Genomic DNA, 7,891 nt, shown 5'->3' on the forward strand with positions numbered 1-7,891 from the left:
TGGGCAATGTGCTAACCAATACAATAAAAAACACTCCTTCAAGATTCTACTACTATTCTACTCATAGAACTGTAATATTCAACCACCCGGACAACAATACTTCATATATCTAGGTTTGTAAGTAAATAAAACGTGAAGTATTTTAAACAAAATTAAGAGTAATTTTTGTTAGTTCTTTACTAGCACCTTAAGCGCAATGCTGATCAACTTTCCTTCGCGTAACAGATGAACGATAAACGTTGCAATTAAATGTTCTAATTCATTGCCCTATGCATCACTTGGTGCGGAAAGAGAGAGGAATGCAAGTTAGTTGATGTCATTTACAAATTTATTTGTAATTTAGCATGAATTATAATTCTTCACAGTTCTATATTTAAATATTATTTTTATTTAAAGCATTTACTTTGTGGTCAAAGATTTTACTAAAAATTTTTGACCACTAAAAATAAAACAAAAACTTTTCATAAATATTATATACCTCTATTTAAGCGTTTGACATATTCTTATATGCAGCCTAAAATTAACAGTTTGAAAGTAATTGGATTAGTAACTATTAAATCTCTGAAAATAATAGAATCATATGGGGTCACCTATAAAACTAGTCGAATTTATCAAAACCTTACACTCAAGTAGCGAATGCCGAATCGAAATCAACGATGTTGTCACATATTGGTTTGAGGTCACCACCGAAGTTCGTCAAGGTTGCGTCCTTGCACCGTTCCTTTTTATAATACGACTTGATTGAGGAATATCCATCTCCTCCTCCAAAAAACCCTGCGTCCTAAAGTATGCCGATGATGCGGTTATAATTGACGATTCAGTCTCGGGTCTTCGGCTACTGTAAATAGCCTAAATAGGTATTCCGCATGCATGGGTTTAAAAATCAATATTGCAAAAACCCATGTACTGTGTAACACTTTATGCTTTTATGCCCAAAATCTCCTGACTCTGTCAAATCAAATCATCGAAAGGGTCGAGAGTTTCAAATACCTAGGAGTATATGTTACGAAAAATGGCAGCTTTCAAAAAAAACTGGGATTGTGGCTAGGAATAGCATACACCACATTCAACAGTATGAAGGCTATCTGAAGATCGGATATTTACTCAGTGAAAAATAAATGCCGCCTATATAATACTTGCATAACACCTATTCTCCTCTATGGATGTGAATCGTGGCACCTCACTAGGGCCCAAAACAGCAAAATACTGAGTTTTTGAGAATAGGTGTCTCAGAAGAACCTTGGGTGTGCGTGGTTTGACTTTGTGCGGAATAAAGTAATAAGAGAACGGACGCAGCGAAGTCCGGTGACAACTGTCACCAAGCGGAGGCGATATGGTTGGCTAGGCCATGTACTGCGGATGCCTCCTGAGAGCCTTGACCACGCTTGCCTACTTTACACGTCAGATTTTTGACGTCCTGGACGTGCACTGCTGACTGTTCGTCGGCATTTCATGTTGGAACTACGAGACGCGAACCTGACTTCGGATAGAGATGCCTGAAGGATCTTCGATCTTCGTAAACACCATATGCTCTAAGTAGGGAGTGGCCATGAAATGATGAAATCTCTGCAATATTTGCCATACTGCACATGTTTAATTATCTATACTAAATAGTTACAAACAAAATTGAAAAAAAAAACATCGCACAGAAGGTACGATCAATTTGTTTATCACATCGGTACTGTACCGTAAGGTATATTTTATTTAAACAAGGGTTAAAATATTAATAATATGTTTCCGAAGCCTTTTCCATATCTCGCATATACTGGGATATGATAAAAAGAACAGTTCTCTTAACTGTTGTGTTTTACTTAGTAATTATAGCATATTGATTGCGAGATCGCGGCACACTCGGGTAAGACAAGCAGATCACAAGACTACGATACCCATAATTATACGAAAAGTGTGAATACGTTGCCAATAACTTTCATAAAGATGTGTGTATAATGGAGAACACGTATTTTGTACATAATTTATATTTCCTAAGAACAACTCCTACCGGCCTTACTTCAGCAAATTTTCAAAAATATCCATCGATATTTTTAATTAACTATCAATGGACTCAAGCATAAAAATAATGACGATTTTTTTAAATATCAGGTTTCTTATCTTTTAACACAAAAAACGACATTTTTATTTCATATAAAATGAAATTAAGCATAAAATAATCTTTCAAGCCAACTTATATATCACTTATCGGTGCTGATCTTTGAAATACCAATATTATAACTAATTATTTCAAAGTATATGGATTAGCTCTTCTTAAATTCAATAATCAATACGGGAAAAGAACACTAGAGTACAATATACCAAAAATTCATAATATGCTCCCATTAATTATAAAAAATCAAAAAAACTTATCTGGCTCAAGAGAAAGAAGTCTGCTGAGAATCTGGCTTTTAGAACGTGGTTTTTTACATTAAGATTTTTTTGTGTTTTTCTTTTTTATTTGGACAATTTTTATTTTCGATGTAGATATTTTTTTTTAAAATAGTAATAAGAGTTATTAAATGTTTATGGAATTTGGGAGATAAGATAATGAATATATATTGAAACTTAACTATAAGCACCTGCTGACGAACTGCATTTTATGCAGTTCAGTAGGACTTAATTTGTTAATTTTTGTATGCTTTTGATAAATAAATTTAAAAAAAAAACAAAAAAAATAAATTAAAAAGTTTATAATCGAGGAATAAAGAGTTAATAAAATTAAAAAAAACACCATAAGTAATTACATGTTTTTGTAAGCATGACACTATTTAAGCGTGTTTAATTGATATCAAAAGACAACTTATATAATCGCTTTATTTTAAAAAATACCAAGCTTTTGTTATAAAATATTTTATTTAATGCTTTATGCTTTTCAAATGTTTGTCTCATTTGAAGTATTACCTTTTGCTTGCTTTTGTAATCTTGTTAGCCAGGCAAATGATAAAAACATATGTTTTGTAGCCGTCGGCGTCAAAGGTATATAGTTATATTTCCGTAAATTCAAGAACTTATGTATGAAACATTCAGTGGACGGATTTTCCCAGGGTTTCATGTAAAATAAATTGTTATAAATTTGATCGCTAGCATAATTTTCCAACTGATAGTACCGATCGTGGTTTTAAGAGTAAACGTCCCATTAACGATGTCATTTGTATATAGCTTTAGCAAATAACATTGAACACTTGTGGTTTATTCACAAATCTCGTGGGACTTTATGTCTTTATTGAGCTTCGTAAATTTCCAGCCTACGTAAAAAAGCTGAGCACTGTTTCTAGATTAAGGGATAGCAAACCATAAAAAAAAGAATTTTCTAGTGAAATATTCAAATTAAGTCGTAGTAAAAAAATATTTTTTTGAAATTATGTCACTAGTAAATTGAAATAAAAAATCTATGAAAAATGATATACACAAATATTTCTTTAAGAATTGATTTGTTTTGAACTATTTTTTCGTGATGATCGACGGTAATTTTTATTTTTATCTTAATGAATGTGTCATGAGGTTATTCGTTATTTAGAATTATATTTTAATTTTATTATAAAAATACATAATTACTAACATATATTGAAATTTTTGACCACAAAGCTAACGTTTTAACGCAAAGGTCTCCATTTCTTCCTATCACCCGCTTTCATCCTCCGAGTTTACTATTTATAAAGTGATTTTTTTTAGATATCATAAATTTATTTTTATACGAAAAAAAAAACATTTTTTTTTGTTTTTTGTATGCATGTTTACACGGTATTGCGTGAAACTTATCCACCTCAAAATAGCAAACGTATATAATTACAACAACCTTTGAAAAAAGGTTGTTGATCAGTGGCAAAGAAACTAGCCAAAATACTAAATATTCTTCATTATTACATGCGTCGTGTGTGGGAGGATGTTATTAGCCAAATTTGTGTGAGAAATGTATAAAGTACCACAAGATAAAGACATTGTTATGTGAGATATCGCGTCTTATTGTACAATATTGAGTGCAAGTAGATCAACGCTACCTTATGGCAATATGCGTTCCAAGGATTGTTCTTATTCTAGTGAGAATGTTGGAAATGCTTTCAAATTTATTCCACCATTCATAAACATTTTATTTATAATAAAAAAGGAAGGTTAAGGCAGGTGATTTTCTTAAATACAACATATTTTACAAATAATATCACACGGATATAATAATAGATCGTATTTACAACGTACCACATGACTTTTGTTTGTTTTTTCAAAACAAGTATTTAATTGAGTGCCAATTTCCTTACGTTAAAGAATGGCTAAGAATATTTACAATGCGAATGTTGATGTATGCAGAAATAGAGGAAGACCAAGAAAGACATGGCATGACCAAATCCAACAAATACTTGAAGATGGGGATGTCAAAAGTCAGAGTAATCGGCGCGCGTGCATGAGAAGATGTATGAGTGTAGAGGAAGCGAGATCTGTATGCAAAGATAGAGTGTTGAGGCATTCTATCCTCTCTGTCTACCCTTACGGGGAAACGGCGTGATGGTTTTGTTTGTTTGAAGTATCGACGTGTAAAGCAAAACATTATCAAAAAAGGAATAACTACTCGTATATATAAAATCTCGTATGTTAAAATGTTTTATTATAAATTCTATAAGGTACGAAACTTCAATAATTAATCAAAGTATTTCTAAAAAATTCACATAAATTTCAAGGTTCTCTGATTATTTATTTATTTATTATATATACGGCCTAAGCCAATTACAATAGTTACATGAAGAAATATAAATACAAGAAACTGAACAAAAAGAACATAAAACTATGTAGCAAAGACAAATAAGGGAAAAACAATAATGGTATACAATATATTTATAAAAACTAAAAACATAAGACTTCGAGCTAAACCATGCCAATCCAACTTCATCCCACACTGTTTAGTCGCGAGGAGATCTACGAAAAGCCGGAAGATCTATCCCAAAGAATTCCAAGTCGTGTGATGAATTAACTAATCTACACATTCTGGACATTGGGGCATATACACAAAAGTTGTTTTTAGAAGATTTAATTAATAGTAGATTTTGAGTTCTGTTGACATGAAAGGATGAAAAAAAATTGATTGCCACAAAGATGGGATATCACTTATAGCATGAAGTATTTTGAAAATGCATTGCAGTTCATCTCAGTTCTACGTCTCTCCAATGAAGAAAGATCAAGAGATTGCTCTATTTCAAAATAGTAATAATTACCCCTTTGTAATCCGAGCAACCATGCCACTTTTCTTAGAAAACGGCGTTGGACAGACTCGATATGGTCAATATGAGTCCTGTAGAATGGAGACCAAATAGGAGAAGCGTATTCTAAATGGAGTCGAACTAGTGAGCAATAAAGAGTTTTGACTGTATTCATATTTTTGAAGTCCGTCGTCATTCTATTGATAAAACCGAGAAGTTTGAGAGATGTGTTTACAAAATCATCAATGTGTTCACGATAAGAGAGTTTACTATCTTAAGTAATGCCAAGATCTTTTATTGACAAAACCATTGAAAAGGAAGTATTTTTTAGTTTGTAGTTGAATTGTATAGGTCTTTTTCGTCGCGAGAAAGATATTATTTTACATTGGTCAATGTTAAGTTGAAGACAATTAATGTCGCACCATTCATTAAATCAATTAATATTGTGTTGAAAAAGAAGACAATCATTGAGAGTTTTAATAAGTTAAAGTATCTTGTTGTCATCAGCTAAAAGTCAGAATTTTGTATTTTGACAAACATTGATAATGTCGTTCATAAAAATATTGAATTAAAATGGAGCGAAGTGGGCTCCTTGAGGTACTCCAGAAGTAACAGTGATTGGGGAAGACAAAAAAATATTTATTTGAATCAACTATTTTCTTTCACTTAGGTTAGACCTGAAAAATGATAATAAAAGATCTCTTATGCCAATGGCTTGTAATTTGAAAGCTTTAGAAAAGTCTTTATGAAGCAAATCAACCTGAAGGTTGTGTTCAAGAGCATAAATGATAGCAGTAGAATAAGCAAGCAGTTAATAATTGAATATAATTGATGTTAATAATTGAACAGATACAATTCATGCTAAAATGGAGAGCTTTAGCATAAGTTTTATTCATCATCATCATCATTCCCTTTCCGCACCTAATGATGCATAGGGCACTGCATTGGTACACCCACTGCAGCTTATCTTGATAATTTCTGTTACATGAAGGTAAGATGATCAGTCTTACGCTTCAGTTACCAGTCCAGGGACTATGAAATATTCTAGTGTAAAAACCCCCTTTTAAAATAAATATTTCATTTCATATCAACCATGTCGGGAATCGAACCCGAGACCTCTTGCATGGCAGGCTAACGCGCTAACCATTACACCACGAGGCCGATTCAAATAGGTAACATTAGGCGCTGCTAAAGATAAACAAATAATACGTAAGTACGTAAGGTAATGACTATTTTATTTTTAAAAAAAAATATTCATTAAACAAACGTGACTATAGTCCAAACTTAAAATAACGAAAGTATGATCTAAAATGCATACGTATATTTATGTATTGTTTTTTTTCTTATATTACATGACAAACAAAGATAACATAAAACATAATAAAATTATGAGAAAAAAAATAATAATTTAGGCATGGCCTATGCGTAGGGGGAATTTTTATCTATTCAGTTTTGCTTTACAGCACATACAATCAAAAGTACATAGTATAAAAAATATTTTAATGTAAGAAACCAAAAATAAACATATAAGGATGAATCTCACCCACATGAGAAAGGTTTCAGCTCTTTTGCTTCACTAAAGTCAACCGATGGAAGAGTTGAGGAAATGTAGATTTTTAAACATAGGCAGAATGGTGAATGTTACACATTGTGTAAAATGGCCACTTAAACAAGCTAATGACAGATCATACGCTCTGTAAGTGCCTAAACTTCCATTTCCCTTCTGAAAAATGTTTTCCCGCCTAAGGGCGCCTATCCGTACTATCCGTGCTTCAGTGGGGCGTCTAACCTTACCCAGTAGGATAGATGGCCAAAATTAGTACTTGCTTAACATGCATCCTGTACTGTGATGCGGTTGTTTCAACGCAATTATCTTACATATAAGAGTACGTTCTGTACAACACTCAATTTTGTATTGATTTATTTCAATTAATTTGATCATGAACAAATTTTTCATTAATTGAACGAAATGTGGGGCAACCATCCGCACTTTACCCTACAGTAAATTTAATGGGTAGTTAGTAAACATTACGGATTTTTTTCTGTTTTTGCTGTTGAATCACCTAAAATACCTATCTAAGATCAGATTCCCCGTTCTAAGACATAAAATACGTTATTTATAGCAAATATTTACTTAAAAAACAAAAATCTATTTTGATTGTTTTATTTTACACGATTCCTATTTTTAAAATGTATATTTTAAAAGAGATGAAAAATCAAAATAAAACCATGTAGATGAGGAATATTTAATTAGATGAAAAAAAAACAGAATAGAGTAGCAAAATAAATTATTAGATTTGCTCTTTCTATGAAAACAAATCCAAATATTGTTGTATGGATGTTAGAAATTGTCTAATGATTTGTAATTGATAGCACTTGATTAAACATTACAAAAAATAATGTTTCACTTTAGTTTTAAACCCGTTTTTGTAAAAATTTTGTGTTTTCCAGTTTCAAACGCTTTTTGAATGCTAAATTTTATATACGTAATAAAGTTGCTTCAATAAAATAAAGGGTTTTCAACAAAAAGAGGTAAACTCTGTTAACACATTACTGCGGGAGTTTTACAATCAAGCGTCGTATAAGTTTATTGTGTTTTTTACTGCGTAATTTAAAACAGATTATTTTATGCCGTAAACTTGAAACAAATATATTATAATATTCCGTAATTGTGCTATTTACCATAAACGCGTCAGTTAATTGCAATAATCAAT

The sequence above is a fragment of the Micrasema longulum genome, unplaced genomic scaffold (genome assembly GCF_059751315.1).
Source record: "Micrasema longulum isolate JH-2025_06_02 unplaced genomic scaffold, ASM5975131v1 h1tg002705l, whole genome shotgun sequence".
NCBI lineage: Eukaryota > Metazoa > Arthropoda > Insecta > Trichoptera > Brachycentridae > Micrasema > Micrasema longulum.